At 35.0% G+C, this 15,342-nt stretch overlaps 1 pseudogene; it reads left to right on the top strand.

Annotated features, from left to right (window-relative positions):
- Positions 1-374: 374 nt before the first annotated feature.
- Positions 375-15,342, top strand: part of LOC149530587 (uncharacterized) — a 168,053-nt pseudogene continuing 153,085 nt past the window's right edge.

The raw sequence follows: 15,342 nt of genomic DNA, 5'->3' as shown, positions 1-15,342 counted from the left end.
AGTAGAAGGGTCTTATTCTGAATTAAAGTAAAGAAAAGAAAGTGCCCCCCCCCCCACAATATATAATGATATCCTTCAAATACAAAAGAAAAAAACTATAGAAAGTATAAAAATTGAGAAAAGAACCTGGATTTTGAATGAAGAGAAGAGGGAAATAGAAGTCTCTACTTCAATGCTAAAATTGGAAGCTCAAATGAACTCAAAATGAAATGAAACTAGTACCATTGTCTCCATCTCTGAACTAGCTTTTTGGCGCTTCTTTCGGATCGGAAAAAGACCTTCGTATGCCCAAGTTAAGGCCAAAAAACCAACTACAGGTCCAAGAAGGGAGCTCTCTGGAAAAATACAGGCATGCGAAAAAACTTGACGGCTGTATGTCCATCAACAGCCAGTCACCGGGAAAAAATCAGGCTACCAGATTGATGATATCATCGGTCGGTCAGATGATGTCACGCCGATACGCTGCAAGTGGTGGCGCCGCTGGAGGAGGTGGTGCCCGGGTGGTACACGCCGGTGGCGCTGCCTGCAGTGGTGGCGGTGGGGCGGAGGCTGCACCGCGGGTGGTCCGCCGGCTGCGGCTGAGCTCCGGCCGGGCGCGGGCGGCGCTCCGGTGGTTGCGGGGTGGAGCGGCCAGAAAGAAAAAAATTTTAAATTTTTTTTTAAAAAAAATGCCTCGATCTGCGTGAAGGAGGCCGTACGGCCCTGCTGGGCTAAAAATTTTTGCCTCCCAGAGCAACATTGTCCAAATCGGACAAATTTTATATGGAAATAGGGGTTTTGATGCCTTTTGAATCCATCCGTGACATCTGTTTGGCCTCAACCTGCTCCAAAAAATAGTGACCCCCCTATTTTCTCAAAAAATACTCAAAAAATTGCAGATCTGTTCTGCCAAACCCTCGTTCTCCTTTTTCTCCAAATCATGAACAAGCTACAATAGATATGGCTCTGATACCATGTAGGATTTGAGCAAATAAGCCAATCAAATCCACAAAGCCTTCGAATCCATGCATGCAAAAACCTGTCACAGAAGAAAAAGACGAGAAGAGGCAAGGGTTTGCTAAAAAATGGAGATAGAAGAAAAGTTGCTCTCAAATGAAAAATGCATAAGAGATTAATGAAAAAAGTACAATGCTCAACCTTATGAAGGTGAGATAGAAACCCTAAACTAAAAAACTAGGTTGCACATTATTAATTAATAATTAATTAATAATGCACCTAAATGAAGCTTAAGTAACTAGAGTAATAGAAACTTATATAATTAAATCAATATGATTTAATTAATAAGTATAAATTAAAAAATACTCTAATACAAGTCCCATAGCTTGGAGGTTTTTTTCATGTTACACAGGGCTTCCTAAGATGCATTCCCTTAGGCTAGGGTGTAAGCTTTTGTGTCAATAATAATTTTCTAGAAGATTCCCTAATTACAAAGCCTCTGACTTTTAAAGACTTAACTTGCATAATTTATATCACTTGTGAAAATGAACAAAAGTGATTTGTCTTTCTAAAAGAATGATAAATTCATACATCTCGTAAACTTGAAAGAATTAGAGAGAAAGGATAGTGTACATTTCCTTATAGCTATGTTACTCCTTGGCTTATCATTTCTCATGTCAAAAACATGTAAATCCAAATTGGTATACATGTATCTTTCTACCATGATACCTATGGTGTCACTCCATGAAAGGCTCTTAAAGAAACTAAGAATTTTAACAACATTTCCTATAGAAGGACCCTATAGGAATGAGAAAAATATATATTGAACATCATTAGAAAGCTCAACAATTTGACAAAGAAACACAATATAAACTAGTGGCTATCTAGAATACCTATACATTCTTCAACCTACAGAAAATACTGTCCAATTGCTTATCGAGAAATGACCAAGCTAAATCAGCGATAAGGTCAAAAACATTTTCTTTTACTTGCTTCATAGAAAATTTCACTTATAAGTGAGAGTAAACGATGAAATTAAAATAAAATAAAAAGAAATAATACTTTTAATACCACTTCAATTTGATTTGGCATTCTAGTAGCAACTCAAATTGTATCTAAGTACTCTTCTGATAGATGATGTTCAAACAAGAGAAGCCTTATAATATTTTGGATCTAATAACCACCACAATAAGAAATCAATCCTTCCAATAGAAAATAATGATAGAATCCACACAAATAAATATGGATGAAAATATAATAATGTCTACTACTTGGTCTACATATTGCTTGTGGTGTATATTGGCTCGTAAGATGAGGCAAAGAATATTCTTTCTTTTCAACCATTCTATAACTCTAGAAATTGACTTTCCATTGTCCCTAAATTCAATGTAGTAAATATATAAGTTGCAAAAAAAGCATTAAATAAATGTTTACAAACATGGTTGGCCACATTAACTAACTCACCAAACACATTATGATAGAAATGCATCTTTATATTCCCAAATGCAATGGTAACCTAACTTATTCAAATTAGTTTTCATGCACTGCAGTTGATCTTATTTGAAAATAGTAACCCAACTTATTTTATGTAACTCTTAAGAGAGTTATTAACTAAAATGATACCAAATGTGTTCTCAAACATCGAACAAATGGAGTAGAGCAATGTATGCTTTATTTGATAAAGAAAAAAAAACATAAATCATTTTGCGGCTAGAAATTACTATTTAATAAATTATCACATTCAAAATCTTTAATTTGTGGCACTAAATATTTTGTGGGAGAAGTAGAGTGGTACTCTCAAGGTATCAATTATGGATAGAATTAATGTTGGGTAGAGGGTGGCAAGTTGATTTTAAGGCCTTGTATGATAGCAAATAAAATACTTATGTTATTAACAAGAATGGGAAAGAATTTGTTATGACTTCACTACAAGATGATAAGATGGTGTGGACAAGGTCAAGGACATGGTTGATGAGAAGAAGAGAGTTCCTAAGGTCCAAGGAATATGAAGACAATGAGAAAGTATAGACTTGTTTGAGGAGGAGTTGTGGGGCTTTGGAGAAAGTAACCATCAAGAATGTTAATTCAAAGGTATATGGTCCATCTAAAGGACAAGAGAGAAGGAGGCATTTGATAGGTTGCAAGGGGAAGAGTGAATCTAGTGATAGAGAGGATCAAGGATGTGGGACAATGGTAAAGAATGAAGTTACTGATGAAGAAAGAATGATACTAGTTGGTACCATTTTATGTCCCTTGAAGATTGGGATTTTTTTCCACAAGGACAAGGAAGGCTAAGAATAATGTAGACACAAAGGGAATGGAGAAAGGCCAAAAAAGATGGCACAATGATGATGAGAGTTTTTTGATAGGGGTAGGGGTATCTAGGCTTGAGGAATCTGAAGATGAGGACAACATAATAATGAAGAGTCATGTGAAGACTATTCCAAGCATGTGTATTGGGATAACCTATACTAGTATGAAGGCATTGCTTTGGTTTTTGTTACTAAGTATGATTGTGTTATAGGTGTATCCTCATGTGGTATAGATTTGTATCATGGTGGACTTTACAAGGTTGTGTCAAAGTCACATAGTGGTAGTGCTATGTTACTTCTTTTTCTTTATAATGATTTGGTCATTAGATCCAAAGCACAAGAGGGGAAAACAAAGGTTTAGAAGAAAGGTACAGGGTAAACACTTCCAAAAGGTATCTAAGAAAATACATAATTAGTGTAGATAGAAAGATGCAAGCATGGATAAGCATGGAAAAGAAGAAGGTACACTCACAAGGTCTTCAAGAAGAAAAGCAAGCCTGAAGCATCACGAGGAAAAGTACAAATGTTCTTGATCACTTGGAAACTTTTGTATTGTTTAGTATGGTGAACCTCAAAATGTGTTGGTTGCAATTGCAAAGTTCAACTAAATATGTTTTGAATCAAATAGCTCAAAATAGAGTAATTGAAAATGCTTCTACCAAGGCATATGCTAAAGTGTGTAATACCTATATTAACATGCATAATAGTTTCACTATATTTCTAAAGTAATCATCTCTATAGTGATTAAAGACAAACTCATATGTGCTTACCTATAATGTTAATACAAGGAGTAATTAGTAATGTACCCAATATGATGCCTATACCCACCTTTCTAAGATAATATCTATCTTCTATTATAATACTATAACCAACCTCAAAAAAGGATAAGTTTTAAGTATTCATTTATGACTAGAAATATAAATAGGAACAAATTCAACCCTACATCATTAATCCAAGAAATAGATAGAAGAAACCCATTTGTTAATAGAACTAAAGTTTGACCCACACAAACACTTCCAAATAGAATTGAAAGAATTTCATGAGCTCAATCAAGTAGTTAGGAGATATCTAACCATTTAAATGACAAAAGCTACTCAATGCAACTTGATTTCCATTATAGAAAGTTATTGGTTGACCATTGTTGAAGGTGCTAAAAATGTAAAACAACTAAGCCAATTGAAACTTGTTCTAGTGTCCTAATGAAAATAGGTGATGGAATTTAGATATGTCAAAATAAAGTAAATCGTGCATCAAATCAAGAAAAATAAAATCAATTCAAAGCTACTTTTGGTGAACCTTTGGTAGCATGCATTCATAAAAGTAAATTAACTATGTTATAAAACAAGTGACATTGATAATTCTTAATATATAGGTAAGACTGACTCAAACAAAGGTCAGCCTAAAACTTGAATATACATACATTACATATCACCTTAGGCTAGAGAGAATTGCTTTGTAACTTCTTTGTTGACCATTAGATGGCATGAAATTCATTAGAACTAGAACTCAATTAACATGTGTCTTGAATAAACTATTACTACAAGTTACCACAATGAAGATTGGTCTAACTAGAAATTTACTATTACAATGTTTAAGTGGCTTGGCAAATCAACATTAGAAACCTAGTCAACTAAAATAACCAATACCATGCAAGTAAGGGATGCAATGGTTAAAGGAAATAAAATTCACTATATAATGTTTGCATCTTATATTAGCTGAATTTTGGTATCTTCTATAAAGTGAGTGAAATTTTAAGTTCTTTGTGGTTTCCTATTGCATTATGGTATTAGTTGTGTTCACGCTTTCTTACAATTGTTTAGTTAGATTCATGCACATTGAATCTAAGAAATTAGACTAATCCTTGTCTACTTCTGTGCTATCAAATTCTTATAATTATAGAAGAGAGGATAGGAATTTATAGAATGAATTAACTGATGTTCCTAAGGCTACTACAAGTATGGATCTTGGTTACCCCTCTAGTCCTATTGTTGATGGCCAAATTGTTGTGTTATGCAAGACAACTATTTAATGATAGTTATATCTATCTATGGTGGCCTCAAGGCACTATCTAATGATAGTTCATTAATTTTACAAAGTTATATTTATATTGGGGATAGTTAATTTTGTCCCCAAAAATGTTTGGAACAATGTTGATGATAAGAATCTTCCTCAGATACTTAGAATTTGGTCTTGGCACTTTTCATGTTTATTTGTCATTATTCCAAACTTGAACCTAATATGAAGTGTTTGACCTAATAGAAAACAACTAAATAGAAGCTATCAATTAATAATCGCTCAAATAAAATAGAGTTTATTATTAATCAAATAATTGTTTAAAAGATTTAGAATCATTTCAACACTAGATCTAGCTACAAGACCCAAAATGAAGGCATCTAGGGCTGACATTGAAACAACACTTGAATTTTTTTGAATTTCATTTTTCAACATGAACGTGTCTCAATCATAGTTGGATGTTGTTGGTTAACAGTTTTTGCCTCTTGCTAACTTGGCTTTAACTTGACTCTAGATGCCAAAAATGTGGGGAAACAAAAGGATCTCACCAAAAAATGGGTCAATGTATGTCTTATATCACTTGTTTCTGTATTATAAGGTACAACTCCCTTACATGCAATATATGTAATGAATTGTTTTTTTTATATATCATTGGGATGGGGATATGCTCTTAACTTGAGAGTAGAAGAGGATAAACAAGGACATTCATAACTAAAAATGCCCTGGGCAAAAATAGATTTGGGCAACCTATAATACCTACTGGAATGGATATCACAAGCTACCTTAAAGCCCCCTTAATACTCCTCCTAATATAATCTAAACAAAGATTAGTCCTACTAAAATGCAATCTAGTGAGACAACAAAGATGCACATGAAAGATGAAATGGAATCCAACATGACTGATAACCCTCCACTAAAATGGAGTATAGTAAAGTATCATCAACTTCAAATGCATATGTCCTACAATCCCATAAAGACTACTTTACTATGCATGTTTAGCTCAAGTAGAGGAGACAATAAATAGAACATTATAAATTCTAATCCCAAATGGAATTAAGACCACACAAAAATAGTTGTAGATATCAATCAAATCTTCCCTTTCATACAACCTCTTAATTCTCACTTAGTATCTGGAAATACAAAGGGAGAAGTTGTATAAATTGTCGATCCTTTCTATTAACTTGGAAAATTACATATATAGGCCTCCTCTTAGGGTTCTTGGCTAGTTATAGACTCATTAGTTACATTAACAAAGCACTTGATTTGCTCATAAATCTAATAGTCATTATTAAAATTCAATACATCAAAGAAAGAAAGTAGAAGTGGCTAGAAACCCTCAAAATGGTTTATATTATTCTCTAATCTGTTGGCATTGAATTCATATAATTTGAATCTCAACAATCATAGTAGGTCTAAATATCCACCATAGATCTCCTATTAATGATCACTATCAAAACCTAATAATCCTCTTTATTTCTCCTTTATGACTTCCTTTGTGGTTCCCTCTATCATTCATATGATACCTTATTTTAATGTGATGATGCAATTGATTGATTTTTGTTCTTTCAATGTTCTAATTGAAGGTTTCATTTCATCCATGGTGAACATGTAAATACCAATTGTTGCTCCTTCACATCCTTCACCCTAGGTTATGATTAACCCATAGCGACCATGTGATAACCTAAGATTCTAACTGCTATGTACCCTTCATAGTTTTGTAGCCTAAAAAGCTTTAACTATTTGATTACCTATGATAATGTGATTTTTTTTTTAAAGGTTTAATCATTAACACTTTCACTAGGTCACAACTTAAAATATCTTGAATAGCTAGTGACCTTGTGAAAACTATTCACTATAATCGTTGCCATATCTTACACTATCACAATCATTAACTTCAAGTTACCCTTAACTACCAATGGCCATGAGATTTTCAATTTTAACTGTTTTGTGACCTTGACTCATGATTAACCTAAATTGCCTATGACAATGCTATTATTGTGATATTACTATCAGGATTTAACTATGTGATTTTGACTCAAACTCATTGACCCATGTTTCATGAGTAGTGATTCAACATGAATCCATCTCTCATGAAAATAAATGGAACACTTAGCACTCATTGGATCTAGGTGATGCTGACAAGGGTGAAGCATTGAGACTTCCTGGGAGGTCACCCATCCCAGTACTAAAAATGGGGTTGCAAGCTTTGGGTTTAACCATGGAGGAAACTTCGTAGTTAAGCACGCTCAGGTTGGAGTAGCACTGGGATGGGTGACCTCCCAGGAAGTCTTGGTCCTTCACCCTTGTGAGCATCACCTAGATCCAATGAGTGCTAAGTGTTCCATTTATTCTCATGAGAGATGGATTCATGTTGAATCACTACTCATGAAACATGGTTCAATGAATTTGACTCAAAATCACACAGTTAAATCCTAATAGTAATATCACAATTTGACTTACTATGGAAATGATCTCCAACTTATCAATTGATGAGCTTAAGGGGCTATCTAATGAATGGTTCATAAGGCACAACACTTGGTGAAGGTTTTTCAAATGGGGTTGCAAGATTTGGGTTTAACCATGGAGGGAACTCCATAGTTAAGTGCGCTTAGGCTGGAGTAGTACTGGGATGGGTGACCTCCCAAGATGTCCCAGTGCTTCACTGTTGTGAACATCACCTAGATCCAATGAGTTCTAAGTGTTCCATTTATTCTCATGAGATATGGATTCATGTTGAATCACTACTCATGAAACATGGGTCAGTGAGTTTGACTCAAAATCACACAGTTAAATCCTGATAGTAATATCACAATTTGACTTACTATGGAAATTATCTCCTACTTATCAATTGATGAGCTTAAGGGGCTTTCTAATGAATTCATAAGGCACAACACTTGGTGAAGGTTTTTCAAATGGGGTTGCAAGCTTTGGGTTTAACCATGGAGGAAACTTCATAGTTAAGTGCACTCAGGCTAGAGTAGTACTGGGATGGGTGACCTCCCAGGAAGTCCCAGTGCTTCACCCTTGTGAGCATCACCTAGATCCAATGAGTGTTAAGTGTTCCATTTATTCTCATGAGAGATGGATTCATCTTAAATCACTATGGAAATTATCTCCTACTTATCAATTCTATTAGTATTTAAAGTTGATTGTTATCATTTTCATTGGGTCACAACTTAAAATCTTAACTCATCATTGAACCTACGACCATGCGATCAATGGATTTTGCATTTTTTCCATGTCAACTTTGGATTACCTTTAATCGCTAGCAAACATGTGATGATCATTGATCTTTATGATTTTATGGCTAAGATTAGAGGAATTTAACTCTTTGTTTTTCTCTATAGTGCGAGTTCACCTATTCAATGTGTCATGTCATTCTCTTTGTTGCATCTTTGCAACTTGACTTTATTTTGACTAGAATTGAGTAATGATAATGTGGTCATTAGTTTTAACTATTATTTTATGTTATTCACACCATAACATCTTAAAATTCCTCAAGCTATAAATAAGCCATGATCAAGTGATGACCATTAGATTGACTATCTCACACCTTCACTGCAGTCTAAGAGGTAACATTTCTTTCATCTATGATGTTGCGATCACCTTACACTTGACTATCTAGATCACCCTTCATAGCTTTGCAACATTAAAATTAAGTTCCCATAAACTATGAGACATTGTAATGACTATTTCAATTGATAGTTTCTTCATTTCACAACTTCATAGCTAAGGTCTTCAACTTTGATTGAAACCCTATGATCTTGTCAAAACTACTTAAATCTTTGACTATTTCTTTTTGTAAGAATTTTCCTTAGGGAAAAATTCACCCAAGATCAAAGAACTCAACCACAAGTACAATAGTAGACCAGAGTATGATCTGAATATCAATATTTATTTCATTCAATATGGAAGTACACTAGGAGTGCCTATATATAGGCCTCTAGAAAGCTTCTAGAATGCATAGGAATTAGCAACATGATAAGTCATACAACTAGGCACATGTCCACTAGATGTTGGTTATCCTCCATTAAGCACAGAAGTAAGTGCAATGATGAGAGGATAAGCCTACAAAGGTGTAGCATGCAAAATAATGTTGTAGACACCATGTGCTAAATTAGGAGTGTCAATAACTATGTTGTCTACATGAAAACTCATAGAAGTACACAAACTCCTAAGTGTCTCACCTAAGAAATAATAAAATAATGTATAATAATAAAATAATGCATTAACCTAAGTAAACTTAAGTAAAGTGTAAATAGTAAATACATATTTACACCAACACCCCCCCTTAAGTGAAACTTAGGGGAATGCACTTAAGCTTATGAAAGTTTGGATGAAAGGCATGATGGGTCCCAACTAATAGGCCATGTTAGGTACCCATGTAAATAATGAAATGGAATCTCTTATAAAATGGAGAAAGAGGGAAACCCTCATGGGAAAAACCCTCCCCAAAAAAGAGAGATGAAAAGACAAGATGCATGGATGGATGGAGTAATCAAGACCACCCCATTATGACATACATCAAGTATATACAATAGTGAAGAATGAGAAGAACAAAACCTCATAAGAGGAAAAAGTCCCCCCTAAAGGAAGAGGAAGAGAGACAAGGTAGTCCCCACCACCCCAAAAATGAAGAATGCCAGTCAGTGAAAGCTGCTCCAAGGTTGAAGTTGGTTCATGAATGTTGAATAATGTTCCTCACCTTTGGAAGAAACAATGGCAAAGGTACAAGTGAGATTATTCCCCTATATGCAGAAAGAATCCCAATGATGAATGATGCCTCTAAAACTTACTTAATTGTCCAAGTATCAATGGTGATGGTTGCCCCTTCCAAGATTGTGAAAAAGAATGAGCGCAGATCTGACAAGGATGAATATAGAACCTATCCCAAAGAACCCACAGTCTCCTTGAATGATAAAGAGACCTCCTATAACTGTTGTACATAAGGATCCACAATTATATCAACCTATGAAGATCGATCATGAAGAGAATGGACAAGAGGGTTAGAGTGAGCCCTTCCAACAACTAAAGAAGGATCGTCATCATCAAAGAGAAGATGTATATAATCAATGATGTCTCAAAAGTCTACTATGTATAACTCCACCAAAAAAACCTAAAATATCTACTATATAGTTATCCCCTATTGTTGAAGCTGGAAGACAAGGTGTACCTTGCTATGCTAGAACTATCACTATGGCAATATATGCATGTGGAATGTGCTAATGATGTAACCTCTCTCTAAACTAGTCAATAGGATTCCACAAATTTGATTCTATTGAATCACTGTCGCTAGTGTCACTATTAGTTTCCACAGTGTATAAAGTGCAGAGAGGATTAGAGGATAAGCTGGGTGAATTTTCCTTAAAGTGTACATCCCTCTCTACAAAAATCTCACGAGTCTCAAGATCCATAAGTTTGTATGCCTAAACACCATCTTCATATCCAATGAAAGTACAAGGCCTATGTGGTGGTGCCTTGCATCCATTAGAAGATATGTTTGTTGATGTTGAACAACCAAAGATTTTGAAGTGTTTCACAACTAGTTTTCTGCCACATCATGCCTCAAAAGTAGTCTTACCATCTAAGGCACTATGAGGAGACCTATTAAGTATGTGAGTGGCATTGCTTATAGCTTTGACTTCAAGTGTTGGATAAAGAGAATTGGCTTGTATCATGCAACTTTCCATGGACTTAAGAGTTTTTATCCTCAATGCTACAACATCTATCTTGTGCAAACTAAATGTTGGTGGACTTTGAAGATCAATATCCTCAAGTTTTTCTTTAAGTCTTGTGTTCACATATCTACTTTCATTATTCATCCTTAGAGCCTTCATGGCTTTCCTTGAATTCTATTCAACATGACTCTTGAAGGCTTGAAGCTTATCAACCATTTCATTCTTGTGATAAAGAAAGTAGACTCATGTGTAGTGTGAAAAGTCATCAATGAGAGTAAGGATGTAGTGGCCTTGGCTAACTGATGTCATTGCAAAAGGACCTACTAGTACCATGTGAACCAATTGAAGAACAATTGGTGCTCTTCAAGAATTCCCTTTATAAAACTTCTCCTTGAGATGCATATCCACTGAACATGTTGAACATTCACCCTTAGAAAAGTTGATTGTAGGTAGACCTTTGACTATTTTTTTTGAGAAAAGTTTCTGAAGATAGCAAAAGGAAAGATGACCATACTGCTCATGCCATAATTTGTCTTGTGAATATGATTGAGTCAACAAGGCTTGTTAAAGAGACTTAGGCACAAAGTGGGAGAAGGAATTAAGCCTCTTGTCATGATTGACTTTCCCCACTACAACCAATGAATCATCTTTGAGACTGTGTACCATTACTGAATCTAGAAGGAACTCAACTTTGTTGCCATCTCCAAGGTAAGTGATTTAGTAAATTGGGAGGAGATTAGGGCTAAGGTTAGGAACATAGAAAACATATTTGAATCCCCCATTTTCCATCTCCACATGTCATTTCCCTTCAACTTCCATTTTCGTATCATCTCCCATAAAGATGTGTGGTACCTATGACTACTTCAATGAAGAAAAGTCTCCCTTTGAAGAACCCATATGATATGAGGCACTTGAGTCAAGAATCCATTTTGATGAAGAACTTGAACTAGCCATAAGTGCTTGCCCTTTTCCCTTTAAAGTGGTTGGATTTGAATCCTTGGAAGCATTTGGCAATTGAATTTTGTTCTTCTTGAGTAGGTTTTCCAACTCATCGATTCTCTTAGTCTTGCAAATGATGTTCATCATGATTCAGTTTCTTGCAATATGCACAAAAAAGTTCATCCTTCTTTTCATTACTTCTCTTCTTGTTGGAAGAAGAATTTCCTTTCTATAAGGAGGATTGTTGTGTCTCAGATTGTGACTTTTTCTTCCATTACTTTATCTTGTTGTTGTTAGAACTTCTTCATTGTTGACTTGATTGGTTCTCATCACTAGCCACCAATTCTTTGGTTTTTGATGATGTGAGAAGTCTCATATATATCAAGTGGGATTGTTAAAAAATTAACATTCTATAAATGCATCAAATGTAGGATTTTGGAAAGCACTTCCCATGGTCAACCTATGAGTATTATAACTTGAAACAAAGGAAGTATAGTCTGAAGGTAGCCTCTTCAAGATGTGATGAATTAACCAATCATCCTTCATGGGATTACCACAATCTTTAAGTAGTGCTCTAAACTCATTGGCTTTGTTGATATAATCTTGAATTTTGTCAAAGTTTTTAGGATCCAAGAGAAGTAGATCATCCTCAATCTGGTATCCCTTTTCCTCATCCACCTTACCATATAATGATTAAAGTTTTTTCCAAGTAGGTTTGGATTCCTTGAAACTAGATATGTGGAAAAAGAGATCTCTATGTACACAAGTCTTGATAATTCCTAAAGCCTATTGGTCTTTAATTTTCCAATCATTGAGTGTTGTGGCATCAGTGGGTTTTGCAATTGAACCATCAACATAAAGACTTGGACCTTTTTCCATTAATCTACTCCATACAATATCTTTCCATGTAGAATAATTGCATGAAGTTAGAAGTGGACCTTTAGGTGAACCCATGATGTAGAAAATGAAAAGAGCATAGAAAAGAGACACACAATACACCACCCCTCCCCTCCCCCCCCCCACCCCCAACCTTTTCATTCAATCAAAGAACCCCCCAAAAAAGATGGTTTTGGCACTTTATATGTAGTGGGAGTACAATAAGCCACTTTTCAAAATGAACAAAGTGGACTTATAATTTTGCTATATACAACTACCTTTTGAGGCTCAAATCTATCAATAAGCACTGTAGCTTAGATGTACAACAATTTTGAAAAGTAATCAAAGTAATATAATGCAAAAAAGGTCCTAAGTCTAAAAGTGATATTTTTGTCCACACAACCCCATAATCTAATTGCATATCTAGAAGGTAGATGAAAAATAATGCACTTCAAAAAAAAAATGGAATGTAAAAATGTGTCCAAATGAGCCTGTATAGAGCATTTCAAGTTGCAAATTGTAGGATTGGATAGGTATAATCACCAAAAAACATAATTTCTAACAAACCCTTGCACCAAAACTAGATACCTGATTTGGAGTCTAAAAGACTAAATTATGGCCTCCCAAAGTTAGATTGTCAAATCAAAACTACATCTAGAGAGGGGTCTGGGCAAAAAATTGTGAGCTTAAATTTGACGGTCAAATGATCGTCGCAATAGTTGAAAAATGCTATGAAATGATAGTCAGATGGCCATCAATTTTAACACTATGAAATGCTAACATAAGTAAAAAATTAGCCTCGCTTGATGACATGTTGATGATGTCAGCTGATGGCATCAACACTAAACTGTACAAATGGTATGAACAAAAAAGATGTGGTAGAATTTGCTAAGTTGTCAACTATTGATTGGTCTACGTGTTCTTATCATGTGGGTCTGCTAACTGTGTTTGAACTATGTGGCAACTATAGATGTGTTGGTGTTAGCAAATAGTTTGGTGCCCTGTGGCAGCATATTTGGAAATCAAGTGTCTTTGGCTAGTAGAGGTCTAGCACTGTCAGCGGGAATCAATGCGGAGGATCCATGTGGAAGATCTCATTGTCAATGGATTGAGGAGAGAACCAAGTGTTTATCTAGCCACAAAATGGTAGTAGCAAGCTGGAATTCTTCATTGGTCGGTGGTTAGCCAAATTTCTACAAACATTGTCAGAGTTTACACATAGGCATCTAGGAGTTCACAGGTCCATTATCGAAGGGAGATCTTAGCACTGAAAACAATAAAATTAATAGTCGGTGGTTGGAATCATGGTCAACATAAAGAAGACTTTCACATGCCAGAAAATGGAATACTACTAGGAGAAGTACAACATTTTTTTGCACATTGGTGGGTTATGTGAATGCTATGATATTTAAAAGGAAAAGACTACCTTGCTTTAAACAAACATGGGCCACTGATAGATGGTTGTCGTGGGTAGTGTTTCTATTTGATTTCAATTGTGTTGCTAGAAAATGCCACCAACTATGAAAGAATATTTTGTGTAGGGCTCGAGTGTCACTGCTTGGTGCCTGTACAAAAAAAATTTCTCTATAGGCTGCCTAATTGGGCGAAAAATAAATGAAAAATATAGATAATTGTAGAGACAAAATAAATTTTATATCTAAAATTTAAAACTTGCAAATCTAATAAATCATACCTAAAATTACAAATTAGACCTTTGGGTGACACTTTACAAAAAAAAATTGCCTCAAAATTGAATTTAGCCTAGGGTAGGCAAATTTATAGTTGATTTTCACTTAATTGACATTCCAAACATAATGACAAGGTCCATTCTAGCTCTAAATGCTCCAAATGATAGCGATACTCTGGATCTAGGTTGAGGTGTTGAAGCAACAATGATCTTGAATAGCTATGTGAAGAGAAATTCTCCAAGCTTTGATACCATGTAAGAATATTCCTTAGGAAAAAATTCACCCAGGATCAATGAACACAAGCACAAGCACAATAGTAGACCAGAGAATGATCAAAATATTGATATGTATAAAATTCAATATGAAATTACACTAGGAGTGCTTGTATGTAAGGGCCTCTAGAATTCTTCTAGAATGCATAGGTATCAACAACATGGTAAGTCATACAACCAAGCACATGTCCACCAAGTGTGGGTCATCCTCCATTAAGCACAAGAGTAAGTGTGATGATGAGAGGATAAGCCTACAAAGGTGTAGCATACAAAATAATGTTGTAGACACCATGTGCTAAATTAGAGTTTCTTACTTCTATGTTGTCAACATGACAACTAATAAAAGCATGTAAACTCCTAAGTGTCTCACCTAAGAAATAATAAAATAATGCATTAACCTAAGTAAACTTAAGTAAAGTATAAATAGTAAATACATATTTACACCAACACCTTTCATTGCAGCTTTGTCGCTGAAACCCTTAATTCATTTGGTAACCCTATGAAGGTACACATACTTGATTTTTCTCTTTTGTAATACTAACCTTAGGTTATGACTAACTACTTGCAATATTGCCAAAAAAACTTGATTTTCTCTTCATCCAATGACCAAGGATCCATTTTCTAAGAG

The sequence above is a fragment of the Cupressus sempervirens genome, chromosome 11 (assembly GCF_028749045.1).
Source record: "Cupressus sempervirens isolate cs-2001-9-10 chromosome 11, ASM2874904v1, whole genome shotgun sequence".
Classification (NCBI taxonomy): domain Eukaryota; kingdom Viridiplantae; phylum Streptophyta; class Pinopsida; order Cupressales; family Cupressaceae; genus Cupressus; species Cupressus sempervirens.
Note: the sequence above shows the minus strand (reverse complement) of the source record. Positions and strands in the feature narration are given on the sequence as shown.